Raw genomic sequence first — 19,843 nt, 5'->3', positions numbered from 1 at the left:
AAGTGTAGAGGTGTAAAACACAAGAGTTCATGGGGAGATGTTTATACCTGATGATTTGTCCCTCCTCGTCAGGAGTAGCAGGTCGAAGGCCCAGGACAATGTGGGACACCTGCAGAAAACACACACACAACGTCAACTACAAAACAGAGACACACACACACCTGGAACAAACCACAAAATGAATGTGTGTGTGTGTGTGTGTGTGTGTGTTTTCTGACCTGGAACAGCAGGTTGAGAAACTCATTGGCCAGAGCACTCTTCACACTCCATATTTGGTAGTCCTCTAGGGTCAGGTGACCCAGCTGTGTGTGCGGGGGTCAAAGGTTAGGGTCATAATACAACAAGGACTAAATGTCAGTGGACAAGCAGTCACATTATGAGAAGTATCAAACACATTACAGACGTAAAAATACAATTACATTTTTATTTTATTTAACTAGTCAGTTAATAACAAATTATTGACGGCCTACCGGGGAACAATGGCCTTGTTCAGGGGCAGAACGACATATTTGTACCTTGTCAGCTCGGGGATTCGATCCAGCAACCTTTCGGTTACTGGCCCAACGCTCTAACCAGTAGGCTACCTGCTGGTTACTGGCCCAACGCTCTAACCACTTGGCTACCTGCCGCCCCTCTAACCACTAGGCTACCTGCTGGTTACTGGCCCAACGCTCTAACCACTAGGCTACCTGCTGGTTACTGGCCCAACGCTCTAACCACTTGGCTACCTGCCACCCCTCTAACCACTAGGCTACCTGACGCCCTCTAACCACTAGGCTACCTGCCACCCCTCTAACCACTAGGCTACCTGACGCCCCTCTAACCACTAGGCTACCTGCCACCCCTCTAACCACTAGGCTACCTGACGCCCCTCTAACCACTAGGCTACCTGCCACCCCTCTAACCACTAGGCTACCTGACGCCCCTCTAACCACTAGGCTAACTGCCACCCCTCTAACCACTAGGCTACCTGCCTCCCCTCTAACCACTAGGCTACCTGCCACCCCTCTAACCACTAGGCTACCTGCCACCCCTCTAACCACTAGGCTACCTGCCACCCCTCTAACCACTAGGCTACCTGCCACCCCTCTAACCACTAGGCTACCTGACGCCCCTCTAACCACTAGGCTACCTGCCACCCCTCTAACCACTAGGCTACCTGCCACGCCCCTCTAACCACTAGGCTACCTGCCACCCCTCTAACCACTAGGCTACCTGCCTCCCCTCTAAACCACTAGGCTACCTGCTGGTTACTGGCCCAACGCTCTAACCACTAGGCTACCTGCCACCCCTCTAACCACTGGGCTACCTGCTGGTTACTGGCCCAACGCTCTAACCACTGGGCTACCTGCCACCCCTCTAACCACTAGGCTACCTGCCGCCCCTCTAACCACTAGGCTACCTGCCACCCCTCTAACCACTAGGCTACCTGCCACCCCTCTAACCACTAGGCTACCTGCCACCCCTCTAAACCACTAGGCTACCTGCCGCCCCTCTAACCACTAGGCTACCTGCCACCCCTCTAACCACTAGGCTACCTGCCACCCCTCTAACCACTAGGCTACCTGCCACCCCTCTAACCACTAGGCTACCTGCTGGTTACTGGCCCAACGCTCTAACCACTAGGCTACCTGCCACCCCTCTAACCACTAGGCTACCTGCTGGTTACTGGCCCAACGCTCTAACCACTAGGCTACCTGCCACCCCTCTAACCACTAGGCTACCTGCTGGTTACTGGCCCAACGCTCTAACCACTAGGCTACCTGCCACCCCTCTAACCACTAGGCTACCTGCTGGTTACTGGCCCAACGCTCTAACCACTAGGCTACCTGCCACCCCTCCAACCACTAGGCTACCTGCCACCCCTCCAACCACTAGGCTACCTGCTGGTTACTGGCCCAACGCTCTAACCACTAGGCTACCTGCCACCCCTCCAACCACTAGGCTACCTGCCATCCCTCTAACCACTAGGCTACCTGCCACCCCTCTAACCACTAGGCTACCTGCTGGTTACTGGCCCAACGCTCTAACCACTAGGCTACCTGCCACCCCTCCAACCACTAGGCTACCTGCCACCCCTCTAACCACTAGGCTACCTGCCACCCCTCTAACCACTAGGCTACTTGCCTCCCCTCTAACCACTAGGCTACCTGCTGGTTACTGGCCCAACGCTCTAAACCACTAGGCTACCTGCCACCCCTCCAACCACTAGGCTACCTGCCACCCCTCTAACCACTAGGCTGCCTGCTGGTTACTGGCCCAACGCTCTAAACCACTTGGCTACCTGCCGCCCCATAAACACCTGATATATCTCCTAGAAGAGTCTCACCTTGGTCGTGTCGTACATCTTCAGGATTCCATCCACTATGTCCGACACGTTGGTGAGCAGCTCCTAGAAAACAGGACAACAAGAATCAAAACTGAGATAACTTATCAAACCCAACCACCTCCAACACACTAGCCGTTTAGCCTGTATCCCAGCAGTACTCACAGGGAGTGTGTGTGTGACTACCAGTACTCACAGGGAGTGTGTGTGTGACTACCAGTACTCACAGGGAGTGTGTGTGTGACTACCAGTACTCACAGGGAGTGTGTGTGTGACTACCAGTACTCACGGGGAGTGTGTGTGTGACTACCAGTACTCACGGGGAGTGTGTGTGAATACCAGTACTCACAGGGAGTGTGTGTGTGACTACCAGTACTCACAAGGAGTGTGTGTGTGACTACCAGTACTCACAGGGAGTGTGTGTGTGACTACCAGTACTCACAGGGAGTGTGTGTGTGACTACCAGTACTCACAGGGAGTGTGTGTGTGACAACCAGTACTCACAGGGAGTGTGTGTGTGACTACCAGTACTCACAGGGAGTGTGTGTGTGACTACCAGTACTAAGGGAGTGTGTGTGTGATACCAGTACATCACAGGGAGTGTGTGTGTGACTACCAGTACTCACAGGGAGTGTGTGTGTGACTACCAGTACTCACAGGGAGTGTGTGTGTGTGACTACCAGTACTCACAGGGAGTGTGTGTGTGACTACCAGTACTCACAGGGAGTGTGTGTGTGACTACCAGTACTCACAGGGAGTGTGTGTGACTACCAGTACTCACAGGGAGTGTGTGTGTGACTACCAGTACTCACAGGGAGTGTCTTGAATGACTACCAGTACTCACAGGGAGTGTGTGTGTGACAACCAGTACTCACAGGGAGTGTGTGTGTGACTACCAGTACTCACAGGGAGTGTGTGTGTGACTACCAGTACTCACGGGGTGTGTGTGTGTCACTACCAGTACTCGGGGAGTGTGTGTGTGACTACCAGTACTCACAGGGAGTGTGTGTGTGACTACCAGTACTCACAGGGAGTGTGTGTGTGACTACCAGTACTCACAGGGAGTGTGTGTGTGTGACTACCAGTACTCACAGGGAGTGTGTGTGTGACTACCAGTACTCACAGGGAGTGTGTGTGTGTGACTACCAGTACTCACAGGGAGTGTGTGTGTGTGACTACCAGTACTCACAGGGAGTGTGTGTGTGACTACCAGTACTCACAGGGAGTGTGTGTGTGACTACCAGTACTCACAGGGAGTGTGTGTGTGACTACCAGTACTCACAGGGAGTGTGTGTGTGACTACCAGTACTCACAGGGAGTGTGTCTGTGTCCACCAGGTTTAGGAGTATACCGTATACCGGGGTTATTTGGGAAAAAATCCACGGGATACCGTCAAAACTATTTATTTGACATTTTTCAATAAATGTGAATATTTAGAGCTATTTAAGTTCATACCTGCAGGCAACTTGTGCAATTACGTTAGAAGATAAAGATCTTCATTTCATCCGTCACATCATTTCAAATTAAGAAGCTCACCGTAGTTCCCCCAGAACAGTTGAGCCAGTCAACGTGTTTGTTTGCAAATATCACAAGGGGGACAAAGTGGGAGCTGGTGAAATCCATAGAGGTCTTTATCTACCGGCGAGTCTCTCTGTTGTGATGAAGTTACACTCGTGTACAATTCAATACTAAATGTTTACCATCAGATAGATATCTTAGAATGGCTTTCTACCAGAAGACCAAGAGCTCTGGATGAGTCATCTTTACCCTGTAGCGTTTCAGTACTCACGGGGAGTGTGTGTGTGTGACTACCAGTACTCACAGGGAGTGTGTGTGTGTGACTACCATTACTCACGGGGAGTGTGTGTGTGTGACTACCATTACTCACGGGGAGTGTGTGTGTGTGTGTGACTACCATTACTCACGGGGAGTGTGTGTGTGCGACTACCAGTACTCACGGGGAGTGTGTGTGTGTGACTACCATTACTCACGGGGAGTGTGTGTGTGTGACTACCATTACTCACGGGGAGTGTGTGTGTGTGACTACCATTACTCACGGGGAGTGTGTGTGTGTGACTACCAGTACTCACAGGGAGTGTGTGTGTGACTACCAGTACTCACAGGGAGTGTGTGTCTGCGATTGTCTTTCCACACCTCCAGGAGTGCGACCACCATTTCATGGATTTCGTCTCGAGACAGAACCCCATCCCGGTCCACATCAAACACTTTGAAGCAAACTGGGGAAACAAGAAAGAAGGGAACAACATACAAAAATATTCCACAACGTAACATTGTAGTTTATAACTACAGACTACAATAGAGCTTCAAATGATCTAAAACTGATTCAGCTGGTGACTAAGTCTACCTCGGACCAAACCTAGAGATCCTTCGAAGTAATCTCTGATTTTTTCTTATTTTAACAAATACACCAGAGAAATACGTTTCTGCTGGTGTCTTCGTCCCAAGACATTAGCGACCGTTGCCCAGTTGTTTGTTCATGGAGATGTGAGAAGACAAAAATCTAAGCTTTGTGACATCACAAAGAGGACCTTTAAAAAGTTCCGTGAACAGGCTTTTTAAAATGTTTTTTTTTTTCTTTCTACATGATCTTTATTTTAGTGACTTTGATTTTATTTCTGCTAATCGCTGAACCTGATTTAGCTTTGAACCTCTTGGCAGATGTCTTCAATAACCACTGGACAATCGTGCTCCCATCAAAAAAATGAAGAGTTAAAAAGGTAGATTGAATGGTAGACAAACATCTTGTTTCTCATGGTCTGAGAATCTTTAGGTGCATTTTGGCAAACTCCAAGAGGGCTTGTCAGGTGCCTTATACTGAGGAGTGGCTTCCGTCTGGTCACTCTACCATAAAGGCCTGATTGGTGGAGTGCTGCAGAGATGGCTGTCCTTCTGGAAGGTTCTCCCCATCTCGACAGAGGAACTCTGGAGCTCCGTCAGAGTGACCATCGGGTTCTTGGTCCTACCTTTGACCAAGGTCCTTCTCCCCCGATTGCTCAGAGGAATACAGATGACACAACACTGAGGAAACGGCCTAGGAACAGTGGGTTAACTGTTCAGGGACAGAACGAAAGATGTTTTCCTTATCTCAGGGATTCGATCTTGCAACCTTTCGGTTACTAGTCCATCGCTCTAACCACTAGGCTACCCTGCCGCCTCTACGCTCTAACCACTAGGCTACCCTGCCGCCTCTACGCTCTAACCACTAGGCTACCCTGCCGCCTCTACGCTCTAACCACTAGGCTACCCTGCCGCCTCTACGCTCTAACCACTAGGCTACCCTGCCGCCTCTACGCTCTAACCACTAGGCTACCCTGCCGCCTCTACGCTCTAACCACTAGGCTACCCTGCCGCCTCTACGCTCTAACCACTAGGCTACCCTGCCGCCTCTACGCTCTAACCACTAGGCTACCCTGCCGCCTCTACGCTCTAACCACTAGGCTACCCTGCCGCCTCTACCCTCTAACCACTAGGCTACCCTGCCGCCTCTACGCTCTAACCACTAGGCCACCCTGCCGCCTCTACCCTCTAACCACTAGGCTACCCTGCCGCCTCTACTCTCTAACCACTAGGCTACCCTGCCGCCTCTACACTCTAACCACTAGGCTACCCTGCCGCCTCTACACTCTAACCACTAGGCTACCCTGCCGCCTCTACACTCTAACCACTAGGCTAACCTGCCGCCTCTACACTCTAACTACTAGGCTACCTGCCGCCCCTACACTCTAACCACTAGGCTACCTGCCGCCTCTACACTCTAACCACTAGGCTACCCTGCCACCTCTACACTCTAACCACTAGGCTACCTGCCGCCTCTACACTCTAACCACTAGGCTACCTGCCTCCTCTACACTCTAACCACTAGGTTACCTGCCTCCTCTACACTCTAACCACTAGGCTACCTGCCGCCCCAACCTGCATTACTTAGATCTTAAGAGTCTTAACATTCCAATATCTGCTGTCATTTCCAAGAGTGAAAATGTAATTTTAAGGCCTGACGATAATTTAGCCGACAGGGTAGATGACACACTAATGACTATTCAGAGGCAGTCGACATAAGAAGAAGACGAGAACAAACATCCACAGGGGAAAAAGCTCTGCCTCTCTGCTTCTCTTCCACTCACATGCACCATAATGTGTGAAAGGAAACCTTATAGGTTGGGGAAATCACTACCGACGAGAACTGATCACACAGCAGCTCTTACATTTCTGCCTCTCGGCGACGGGTCCCCGGCAACAGGCAGACAGGCCACAGGAGATCTCCTTAAAGTCGATGTGATTGTCCCGGTTCTCATCAAAGGCATGAAACAAACCTGGAAAACAAGATTGTATGCCAAGTATGCTAAATTAACCAAGTTCTACTATAAAATTGATCTTTGTAAAAGAGAAATAGCTTTGTGTGAGGGCTTGAATAAAAACAGAGGGGACTCGTCCAACCGGATCACAGGGATCACATTTACAGTCATAAATGTTAACGTAATTTATGTATTTTACATCATGAACCACAGATTGAAATGTAAAACAGAAATTCTGACAGAAACTTTTAAATATTCATGGTGTTTAGTTATATATATATATATATATATTTAAAAAAGTGCTAGACATGCATAACATGTCTTTTCAAAACAGAAAGCCACCCAACCCCACTGCTCGTGTTGTGAGATACATTTTTTTTGTTTGAAGGAAAACATGGGGGTTTGGGCCCAGACATAGCCGCTGGGGAGAGGTGTGTCTTCACACTAAAAACCCGCCCACTCGAAAGACCCACATTGTGCCTCGCTCTGGAAGCCAGTGGAGTGAGAGGGAGCAGAAGGTCACTAAGCTGCTACTATTGCCGCCAAACTCAAAACACAGCCAACAGGCAAGTGACAAAGTCACAAATAAAAATGGCCAACATTCTCCTGTTCAAGTCATTGTCGACATGTTTGCCCTTATAATCAAGTTAGCCTGCTAGCTACATGCTAGCTAACGTTAGCTGCTAACCGTTAGCTGCTAACCAATGCAGCTATAAGCAAAACGTTAGCTAGCACAAAAGACACCTCTTCCCAAGGCCAGCCCAGCCGGTATGGTTGAGACAAACCCCCATGTTTTCACAACACAAGCAGTGGTGCGGGGGCTTCTGTGGTCAAAAGAAATCTAGGCTTTAATGTACGTAATCCCAAACAACATGGTCCTAAACGTTGAGAGACCATCAGAAGGGCTTCTCAACAAAATAATCCATACACAATATGTACGTGTACAAAGTATGGCATTTAAAACATTGTTTTGTGAGTGTTTGAATGTTTATGGGTAACTGTCTGGCTGAAGGGGGGCATCAGGTCCCCATGATAATCTACCTGCATCACAAATACACATCAGAAACATTACATACCTTCACTTAGCGAAGCGTGAATAGGAGGAGAGACCAGCGAGACAAAGGTCTCCAAGTCAAAGCGTCCGGTCCTGGACTGGGCTTTCAGCAGCCAATAGCGCTTCTCCAAGTCAATGATATCAGACTCTTCTACTGTAGGAGGAGAGAAGAAGAAAACACTTTAAAAAAAAAAAAATAATCAAAATGGCAACCGATTCGCCGAGCATCATCTTACTAGAACACAAGTCACAAGACCTAGCAGTGCTAGTACATGAAGGAAAGTAAACAGTGTAGATTTCCAAACAGTCTCAATTCATCTCTACATGGTGCTACATGATGCTATAGGGGACTACATGGTGCTACATGATGCTATAGGGGACTGCATGGTGCTACATGATGCTATAGGGGACTGCATGGTGCTACATGATGCTATAGGGGACTGCATGGTGCTACATGATGCTATAGGGGACTGCATGGTGCTATGGGGACTACATGGTGCTATAGGGGACTACATGGTGCTATGGGGACTACATGATGCTATAGGGGACTGCATGGTGCTATAGGGGACTGCATGGTGCTATAGGGGACTGCATAGGGGACTGCATGGTGCTAGGGGACATGGTGCTATAGGGGACCGCATGGTGCATGGGGATATGGGGACTATATGGGGACTACATGATGCTATAGGGGACTGCATGGTGCTACATGATGCTATAGGGGACTGCATGGTGCTACATGATGCTATAGGGGACTTCATGGTGCTATAGGGGACTACATGGTGCTATAGGGGCTACATGGTGCTATAGGGGACTACATGGTGCTATAGGGGACTGCATGGTGCTATAGGGGCTACATGGTGCTATAGGGGCTACATGGTGCTATAGGGGAGTACATGGTGCTATAGGGGGCTACATGGTGCTATAGGGGACTACATGGTGCTATAGGGGACATGGTGCATGGTGCTACATGGTGCAATAGGGACTACATGGTGCACATAGGGGACTGCATGGTGCTATAGGGGACTGCATGGTGCTATGGTGCATGGTATAGGGGACCACATGGTGCTATAGAGGCTACATGGTGCTATAGGGGACTACATGGTGCTATAGGGGCTACATGGTGCTACATGGTGCTATAGGGGACTGCATGGTGCTACATGGTGCTATAGGGGACTGCATGGTGCTATAGGGAGTACATGGTGCTATAGGGGACTACATGGTGCTATAGGGGACCACATGGTGCTATAGGGGATTACATGGTGCTATAGGGGACTACATGGTGCTATAGGGGACTACATGGTGCTATAGGGGATTACATGGTGCTATAGGGGACTACATGGTGCTATAGGGGATTACATGGTGCTATGGGACTACATGGTGCTATAGGGGACTACATGGTGCTATAGGGGATGGTGCTATACATGGTGCTATAGGGGACTACATGGTGCTATAGGGGACTACATGGTGCTATAGGGGACTACATGGTGCTATAGGGGGACTACATGGTGCTATAGGGGACTACATGGTGCTATAGGGGATTACATGGTGCTATAGGGGACTACATGGTGCTATAGGGGACCACATGGTGCTATAGGGGACTACATGGTGCTATAGGGGACTACATGGTGGGGACTACATGGTGCTATAGGGGACTACATGGTGCTATAGGGGACTACATGGTGCTATAGGGGACTACATGGTGCTATAGGGGACTACATGGTGCTATAGGGGACTACACATGGTGCTATAGGGGACCACATGGTGCTATAGGGGATTACATGGTGCTATAGGGGACTACATGGTGCATAGGGGATTACATGGTGCTATAGGGGACTACACATGGTGCTATAGGGGGTGACTACATGGTGCTATAGGGGACTGCATGGTGCTATAGGGGACCACATGGTGCTATAGGGAGACTGCATGGTGCTATATGGGAGTACATGGTGCTATAGGGGACCACATGGTGACTACATGGTGCTATAGGAGACTGCATGGTGCTATAGGGGACATGGTGACTACATGGTGCTATAGGGGTACATGGTGCTATAGGGGACCACATGGTGACTACATGGTGCTATAGGAGACTACATGGTGCTATAGGGGGGTGACTACATGGTGCTATAGGAGACTGCATGGTGCTATAGGGGCTGCATGGTGCTATAGGGGGCTGCATGGTGCTATAGGGGGCTGCATGGTGCTATAGGGGTACATGGTGCTATAGGGGGCTACATGGTGCTATAGGGGGACTACATGGTGCTATAGGGGACCACATGGTGACTACATGGTGCTATAGGAGACTACATGGTGCTATAGGGGCTACATGGTGCTATAGGGGCTACATGGTGCTATAGGGGCTACATGGTGCTATAGGGGACCACATGGTGACTACATGGTGCTATAGGGGACCACATGGTACATGGTGCTATAGGGGACTGCATGGTGCTATACATGGTGACTACATGGTGCTATAGGGGATTGCATGGTGCTATAAGGGGGTGACTACATGGTGCTATAGGGGACCACATGGTGACTACATGGTGCTATAGGGGATGGTGCTACATGGTGCTATAGGGGACCACATGGTGACTACATGGTGCTATAGGAGACTGCACATGGGGACCACATGGTGACTACATGGTGCTATAGGAGACTGCATGGTGCTATAGGGGCTGCATGGTGCTATAGGGGCTGCATGGTGACTACATGGTGCTATAGGAGACTACATGGTGCTATAGGGACCACATGGTGACTACATGGTGCTATAGGAGAGTACATGGTGCTATAGGGGACCACATGGTGACTACATGGTGCTATAGGGGACTGCATGGTGCTATAGGGGACCACATGGTGACTACATGGTGCTATAGGAGACTGCATGGTGCTATAGGAGAGTACATGGTGCTATAGGGGACACACATGGTGCTATAGGAGACTGCATGGTGCTAGGGGACCACATGGTGCTATAGGAGACTGCAGCTATAGGGGGCTACATGGTGCTATAGGGGGCTGCATGGTGCTATAGGGGGCTGCATGGTGACTACATTACATTTACATGGTGCTATAGGAGACTGCATGGTGCTATAGGGGACCACATGGTGACTACATTACATTTACATGGTGCTATAGGAGACTGCATGGTGCTATAGGGACCACATGGTGACTACATGGTGCTGACTACATGGTGCTATAGGGGCTACATGGTGCTATAGGGGCTACATGGTGCTATACATGGTGCTATAGGGGACTACATGGTGCTATAGGGGACCACATGGTGACTACATGGTGCTATAGGAGACTGCATGGTGCTATAGGGGGCTGCATGGTGCTATAGGAGGCTGCATGGTGACTACATGGTGCTATAGGAGACTGCATGGTGCTATAGGGGACCACATGGTGACTACATGGTGCTATAGGAGACTGCATGGTGCTATAGGGACCACATGGTGACTACATGGTGCTATAGGGGACTGCATGGTGCTATAGGGGACCACATGGTGACTACATGGTGCATAGGAGACTGATGGTGCTATAGGGGACCACATGGTGACCACATGGTGCTATAGGGCCACATGGACTATAGGGGACCACATGGTGCTATAGGAGAGTACATGGTGCTATAGGGGACCACATGGTGACTACATGGTGCTATAGGAGACTGCATGGTGCTATAGGGGCTGCATGGTGACATGGTGCTATACATGGTGCTATAGGAGATGGTGCTAGGGGGCTACATGGTGCTATAGGGGACCACATGGTGACTACATGGTGCTATAGGGGACCACATGGTGATGGTGCTGACTACATGGTGCTATAGGGGGCTACATGGTGCTATAGGGGGCTACATGGTGCTATAGGGGGCTACATGGTGCTATAGGGGACCACATGGTGACTACATGGTGCTATAGGGGACCACATGGTGACTACATGGTGCTATAGGGGACTGCATGGTGCTATAGGGGACCACATGGTGACTACATGGTGCTATAGGAGATTGCATGGTGCTATAAGGGACCACATGGTGACTACATGGTGCTATAGGGGACCACATGGTGACTACATGGTGCTATAGGAGACTGCATGGTGCTATAGGAGAGTACATGGTGCTATAGGGGACCACATGGTGACTACATGGTGCTATAGGAGACTGCATGGTGCTATAGGGGACCACATGGTGACTACATGGTGCTATAGGAGACTGCATGGTGCTATAGGGGGCTGCATGGTGCTATAGGGGGCTGCATGGTGACTACATGGTGCTATAGGAGACTGCATGGTGCTATAGGGGACCACATGGTGACTACATGGTGCTATAGGAGAGTACATGGTGCTATAGGGGACCACATGGTGACTACATGGTGCTATAGGGGACTGTATGGTGCTATAGGGGACCACATGGTGACTACATGGTGCTATAGGAGACTGCATGGTGCTATAGGGGACCACATGGTGCTATAGGAGACTGCATGGTGCTATAGGGGGCTACATGGTGCTATAGGGGGCTGCATGGTGACTACATTACATTTACATGGTGCTATAGGAGACTGCATGGTGCTATAGGGGACCACATGGTGACTACATTACATTTACATGGTGCTATAGGAGACTGCATGGTGCTATAGGGGACCACATGGTGACTACATGGTGCTATAGGAGACTACATGGTGCTATAGGAGAGTACATGGTGCTATAGGGGGCTACATGGTGCTATAGGGGGCTACATGGTGCTATAGGGGACTACATGGTGCTATAGGGGACCACATGGTGACTACATGGTGCTATAGGAGACTGCATGGTGCTATAGGGGGCTGCATGGTGCTATAGGGGGCTGCATGGTGCTATAGGAGGCTGCATGGTGACTACATGGTGCTATAGGAGACTGCATGGTGCTATAGGGGACCACATGGTGACTACATGGTGCTATAGGAGAGTACATGGTGCTATAGAGGACCACATGGTGACTACATGGTGCTATAGGGGACTGCATGGTGCTATAGGGGACCACATGGTGACTACATGGTGCTATAGGAGACTGCATGGTGCTATAGGAGAGTACATGGTGCTATAGGGGACCACATGGTGACTACATGGTGCTATAGGAGACTGCATGGTGCTATAGGGGACCACATGGTGACCACATGGTGCTATAGGGGGCCACATGGTGCTATAGGGGACCACATGGTGCTATAGGGGAGTACATGGTGCTATAGGGGACTACATGGTGCTATATGGGACTACATGGTGCTATAGGGGACCCATGGTGACTACATGGTGCTATAGGGAATACATGGTGCTATAGGGGACTACATGCTATAGGGGACATGGTGCTATAGGGGACCACACGGTGCTATAGGGGACCACATGGTGCTATGGGGACAGCCACGGATGGACGTCATATGTTTTCATGGTTCCATTCTGATGGGCATATGGATGATGGACAGCTTTGGAACGAGCAGCACAGAGGATAGTAGTCTTTAGTAGTCGTCTGGCCCCGGATCTTTAAGTAGGTTTTTTAAATTATTTTTTTACCTCCAGATTTCCTGCTTATTCCCCAATTCCAGGAATCTTCCAAAATGGATTTCTGAAAAAATCTGGGAATTCTGGTTACCCTATCTGTAAGGGATTTAGTCTATCCAGGTTAGTCTTGAGCAGAGACCATGACTCATCCTAAAAGGCTGTGCCATGGCTCACTAGGTACACTACTACAGCCACTGTTTAGTATGAAACCTGCCAGCCAGAAAGGGGCCGGACGGCCCTGGGTTAATCCTCCCTCTCCTTTCATCACACTAATCCACAGCTAATAGGATTAACCTAAGGTTTCACTAGCTCATACTAGCCCAGGATTCCCTTTCCACCACACTGTCCCATGAGCCAGCCCATACGTCAGTCAGACAGGTGTCAAAACACAAAACAAAAATCAAGACCGCATGCCTCAATGGAATTTTGTAGTGCACTAATTTTGTAGTGCACTCATTTTGTAGTGCACTCATTTAGGGAAATCTGATCATGTTTGGGATGTATATTAAGTCACATTCACTTTCTGGCTGGAGAGGAGACCAGTCCGGATTTCCATCACAAAGCCAAGCTGGTTCCTAAATCTCACTGCTAAAACCGACGTCCTAGTTTGCTGTCTGCATTTCTAAATTTCTCAATAACACAGTGAGACCACTGGGGGGATAATGTAGCCAGGCTAGCAGTGAAAGCTACAGATTGGGATGTACGTGTGGATTGATAGGGGCTATTTCTTTCTTTCTCTCACTCCCCCCCCCCCCCCTAAGGTTTATTCCTAGAACAGCCAGCCTCAGCAGGGTTCAGTTGACTCTGTGGAGAGAGTTCAATCGGTGCGTGTGTGTGTTCAATATGAAGACCGATTGAGAAAGAGAGAAGTGGAGAGGTCAAGAGGACCGATTGAAAACAAATAAGCACCAACTGCTTCAGTGGTTCAATAATATTTTTTTTTACCTCAGTCCTTCCCTGAAACATCAGACTTAAACAAATAGAGAACATAACCTGGGGGGAGAGAGGAAGAGGAAGAGAGGGGAAGAGAGGGTATGGAAACGGCATGGGGGGGAAGTAACAGTGGACAGATCAATAATTGAGAAGCATGGAGTGGAGTTTGGGGGGAGGGGCAGAAGTGTGTGGTGGGGCCCGTCATGGACTGACTGAATGCCCCTTTAAGTATAACAGCTGAACAATACTAAATCCTCCATAAACAAACAAGCATGCGCGTCATATGCACGTACGTGTACACACACACACACACACACACACACACACACACACACACACACACACACACACACACACACACACACACACACACACAATACAAATAAAACCTAAAAGTAAAAAGGTCCTCAGACTGGTCTTTCAGAAATACACCAATAAAGTCCATGTATCAATGCCAAACAGTAAACAAAGCTGAATGAAAGCTATTTGTGTTGTGTTTACTGAACGCAGGCCAGCGTGGGCTAGCCTAGCAGTGAATAGTGCAGTGGTAAAGGCCTGGTTGGGACTAGAGAGGAAAGCAGAGCTGAGGGGGAAGAAACACCTGCTCATCTTGTTGCTGTGTGTCTTTGCTCAGCCTGCCTGACACTGCTAATCTATAGAACTCTTTCTCTCTCCTATGGATCGGCTCCAGGACCAGCTAGCTCCCTGACTGGTTGGCTCCAGGACCAGCTAGCTCCCCTGACAGGACCAGAGCTCCCTGCTGGCTCCAGGACCAGCTAGCTCCCTGACTGGTTGGCTCCAGGACCAGCTAGCTCCCTGACTGGTTGGCTCCAGGACCAGCTAGCTCCCTGACTGGCTGGCTGGCTCCAGGACCAGCTAGCTCCCTGACCGGCTGGCTCCAGGACCAGCTAGCTCCCTGACCGGCTGGCTCCAGGACCAGCTAGCTCCCTGACTGGCTGGCTCCAGGACCAGCTAGCTCCCTGACTGGCTGGCTCCAGGAACCAGCTAGCTCCCTGACCGGCTGGCTCCAGGACCAGCTAGCTCCCTGACTGACAGACATACCTCATCCCCTTGTTAGCTAGCTCCCTGACTATGCTGGGAATAGGGTGCCATTTGCGATGCATCAATTAGCTTAGCACACTAGGTTAACCGCTAGGCTAAATGGCTAACTGTCTATTTCAGGACATGACTCTACTGGCTGGTTTAGACTGATCTCTTTAATTGCTTGCTGTTTGGAAGGAAAAAAAAAACAGTCTTGACAGTATTTTGTTCTTAAACAAGAGGCTACACATCTCTGACTGACTAGCCAGACATACAGAAAATAAATTAATTGCCTTCTGCGTTTGGGACTCATAACAAGTGAGTTTATACATAAACACTCCAAATGTACACTTCTACAACCCGGAAGATAGTGAGAAGATTACACCGTAAATACAACCACTAACTCACACCAACTATCGGCTCATTACTAAGACACACTTGTCAGTGTTGACCCCCCCCCCCAAATGGCACCCTATTCCCTACCAAGTCCACTTCATTAGGGAAGAAGGTACCCTTTTTGGGGGACGCTGACCCTCAACTACAGGAGGTCCATTTGGCGTACCCTGTACCCACCTAGAGGTGCGACTCTGTCAGAGTGGCAACAGAGGTACCATACCATATTCCACCACGCGTGCCCAGAGACGTGCCGACGGGCCTGGCGTACACCATAGTAGTCTCCGCAGGACACACGGCTAACAGCTCGGGAAAACCACAGCTCATACCATCCTGTTCCAATAGTATTCCATTAATATCCCAACCGACAAGATGGTTTGTCCGTCATGGCGTCTGCTGTGTGTGTGTGTGTGTGTCCGGTCGTTGACGGTCCACATGAGTCTTAGCCAAGAGTGAGGTGGTTGTGTAGGTAGAGTATGTTCTGGAAAGTCCGTGCACACCTCACGGACAGAGCGTGCGCACACACACGCACACGCTCACACACGCGCACACACACACGCTCACACACACACGCTCACACACACACGCTCACACACACACGCTCACACACACACGCTCACACACACACGCGCTCACACACACACACGCTCACACACACACGCTCACACACACACGCTCACACACACACGCTCACACACACACACACACACACACACACACACACGCTCACACACACACGCTCACACACACACGCTCACACACACACGCTCACACACACACGCTCACACACACACGCTCACACACACACGCTCACACACACACGCTCACACACACACACACACACACACACACACACACACACACACACACACACACACACACACACACACACACACACACACACACACACACACAGAGTTAAGAGGATAATCTGTTAGTGGGTAGAAGCAGATTACGAGCTGTCTGAAGGTACTCTCTCTGATTGGCAGCAAAGATCTCTCCTGCTCTCTGATTGATCTCAGGATAGAAAGCAGCTAAGATCTTTGATTGGTCTAAGACGGGCAACATGGTAAGATCTTTCTTTCCAATTAACAGATAAAGAGTGAAGGACTTGAAAAGACAGAAAGAGAACTTGACAAATACCAAATAACATGAAATATGTGCACATAACAAAAACGGTCAGTATAGGGTAGGGCGTCAGGGTAGGGCATCAGGGATCAGGGTAGGGCGTCAGGGATTAGGGGGTCAGGGGGCGTCGTCAGGGATCAGCGTAGGGCGTCAGGGATCAGCGAGGGGCGTCAGGGTAGGGCGTCAGGGATCAGGGCAGGGATCAGGGCGTCAGGGTAGGGTGTCAGGGATCAGCGTAGGGCGTCAGGGTAGGGCGTCAGGGATCAGGGGCGTCAGGGATCAGGCGTCAGGGTAGGGCGTCAGGGATCAGGGTAGGGCGTCAGGGATCAGGGTAGGGCGTCAGGGATCAGGGTAGGGCGTCAGGGATCAGCGTAGGGCGTCAGGGTAGGGCGTCAGGGATCAGCGTAGGGCGTCAGGGATCAGGGTAGGGCGTCAGGGATCAGGGCAGGGCGTCAGGGAGGGATCAGGGTAGGGTGTCAGGGATCAGCGTCAGGGTAGGGCGTCAGGGATCAGGGTAGGGCGTCAGGGTAGGGCGTCAGGGATCAGCGTAGGGCATCAGGGATCAGGGTAGGGCGTCAGGGATCAGCGTAGGGCGTCAGGGATCAGCGTAGGGCGTCAGGGATTAGGGTAGGGTGTCAGGGATCAGCGTAGGGTGTCAGGGATCAGGGTAGGGCGTCAGGGATTAGGGTAGGGCGTCAGGGTAGGGCGTCAGGGATCAGGGTAGGGCGTCAGGGATCAGCGTAGGGCGTCAGCGTAGGGCGTCAGGGATCAGCGTAGGGCGTCAGGGATCAGCGTAGGGCGTCAGGGTAGGGCGTCAGGGATTAGGGTAGGGTGTCAGGGTAGGGCGTCAGGGATTAGGGTAGGGCGTCAGGGATCAGCGTAGGGCGTCAGGGGTCACTCACAGTGTGTGACTCCGGCCAGAGTCTGGTAGAAGGTGGGCGTGTCGCTGTCGTCTGTGAGGGTGACACAAACGCCTCCGGAGAGCAGCCAACGGGAGAAGGCGAACGCCTCCGTGTTCTGTAGGAGCCAGTTCTTAAAGCGCTCATAGTTGACTTTCTCCCCCTGAGACAAAACAAAACACATCAACAACAAAGCATTGGGCCTCCCGGGTGGCGCAGTGGTTAACCACTGCAGCGCCAGCTGTGCCATCAGAGACTTGACCGGGTTAGGGAGGGTTTGGTCGGTAGGGACCAGCGACTCCTGTGGCGGGCCGGGCGCAGTGCGCGCTAACCAAGGTCGCCAGGTGCACGGTGTTTCCTCCGACACATTGGTGCGGCTGGCTTCCGGGTTGGATGCGCGCTGTGTTAAAAAGCAGTGCAGCTTGGTTGGGTTGTGTATCGGAGGACGCATGACTTTCAACCTTCGTCTCTCCCGAGCCCGTACGGGAGTTGTAGCGATGAGACAAGATAGTAGCTACTAACAACAATTGGATACCACGAAATTGGGGAGAAAAAGGGCTAAAATTAAAATGTAAAAAAAGCATTGTCGGCAGCTAGGTGGGTAGCTAAATACAAGAACGAAAACAGTGAATAAAAGGGGCAAACTGTGATTGGTATATACATTGTTGGGGCTTTTAATGAATGACATATACCCTACCCTATTGATTTGGTATTGTTTGAACTGATGTGCTGGGCCGTATGCACTTCCCTCTGTAGTGCCTTGTGGTCAGAGGCCGAGCAGTTGCCATAGTAGGCAGTGATGCAACCATGTATTTCTAGTAATGATGAACTATAAGAGATAGGGGACTAGGGCTAGCTAAGACTAACCTGCTGAGAGAGAACTAGGGCTAGTTAAGACTAACCTGCTGAGAGAGGACTAGGGCTAGTTAAGACTAACCTGCTGAGAGAGAACTAGGGCTGGTTAAAACTAACCTGCTTCTGAGAGAGGACTAGGGCTAGCTAAGACTAACATGCTGCTGAGAGAGGGGACTAAGGCTAGCTAAGACTAACCAGCTGCTGAGAGAGGACTAGGGCTAGTTAAGACTAACATGCTGCTGAGAGAGGGGACTAGGGCTAGCTAAGACTAACATGCTGCTGAGAGAGGACTAAGGCTAGCTAAGACTAACATGCTGCTGAGAGAGGGGACTAGGGCTAGCTAAGACTAACATGCTGCTGAGAGAGGGGACTAAGGCTAGCTAAGACTAACATGCTGCTGAGAGAGGACTAGGGCTAGCTAAGACTAACATGCTGCTGAGAGAGGGGACTAGGGCTAGATAAGACTAACATGCTGCTGAGAGAGGGGACTAGGGCTAGCTAAGACTAACATGCTGCTGAGAGAGGGGACTAAGGCTAGCTAAGACTAACATGCTGCTGAGAGAGGACTGGGGCTAGTTAAGACTAACCAGCTGCTGAGAGAGGACTAGGGCTAGCTAAGACTAACGTGCTGAGAGAGGACTAGGGCTAGTTAAGACTACCCTGCTGAGAGAGGACTAGGGCTAGCTAAGGCTAACCTGCTGAGAGAGGACTAGGGCTAGTTAAGGCTAACCTGCTGAGAGAGGACTAGGGCTAGTTAAGATTAACCTGCTGAGAGAGGACTAGGGCTAGTTAAGGCTAACCTGCTGAGAGAGGACTAGGGCTAGTTAAGGCTAACCTGCTGAGAGAGGACTAGGGCTAGTTAAGGCTAACCTGCTGAGAGAGGACTAGGGCTAGTTAAGACTAACCTGCTGAGAGAGAACTAAGGCTAGCTAAGGCTAACATGCTGAGAGAGGGGATTAGGGCTAGTTAAGACTAACCTGCTGAGAGAGGACTAGGGCTAGCTAAGACTAACATGCTGCTGAGAGAGAGGACTAAGGCTAGCTAAGACTAACATGCTGCTGAGAGAGGGGACTAAGGCTAGCTAAGACTAACCAGCTGCTGAGAGAGGACTAAGGCTAGCTAAGACTAACATGCTGCTGAGAGAGGGGACTAAGGCTAGCTAAGACTAACCAGCTGCTGAGAGAGGACTAGGGCTAGTTAAGACTAACATGCTGATGAGAGAGAGGACTAGGGCTAGCTAAGACTAACATGCTGCTGAGAGGACTAGGGAGGACTAACCAGCTGCTAGGACTAGGGCTAGACTAACATGCTGCTGAGAGAGGGGACTAAGGCTAGCTAAGACTAACCTGCTGCTGAGAGAGGGGACTAAGGCTAGTTAAGACTA

At 50.5% G+C, this 19,843-nt stretch overlaps 1 pseudogene; it reads right to left on the bottom strand.

The window, feature by feature from the left end:
- Window positions 1-19,843, bottom strand: part of LOC115127030 (ubiquitin carboxyl-terminal hydrolase 32-like) — an 83,537-nt pseudogene that overhangs the window by 48,847 nt on the left and 14,847 nt on the right.

This window comes from Oncorhynchus nerka, linkage group LG14, assembly GCF_034236695.1.
Source record: "Oncorhynchus nerka isolate Pitt River linkage group LG14, Oner_Uvic_2.0, whole genome shotgun sequence".
NCBI classification, from domain to species: Eukaryota; Metazoa; Chordata; class Actinopteri; order Salmoniformes; family Salmonidae; genus Oncorhynchus; species Oncorhynchus nerka.
The sequence above is the reverse complement of the archived record's forward strand: the minus strand, read 5'-3'. Positions and strand labels throughout refer to the sequence as shown.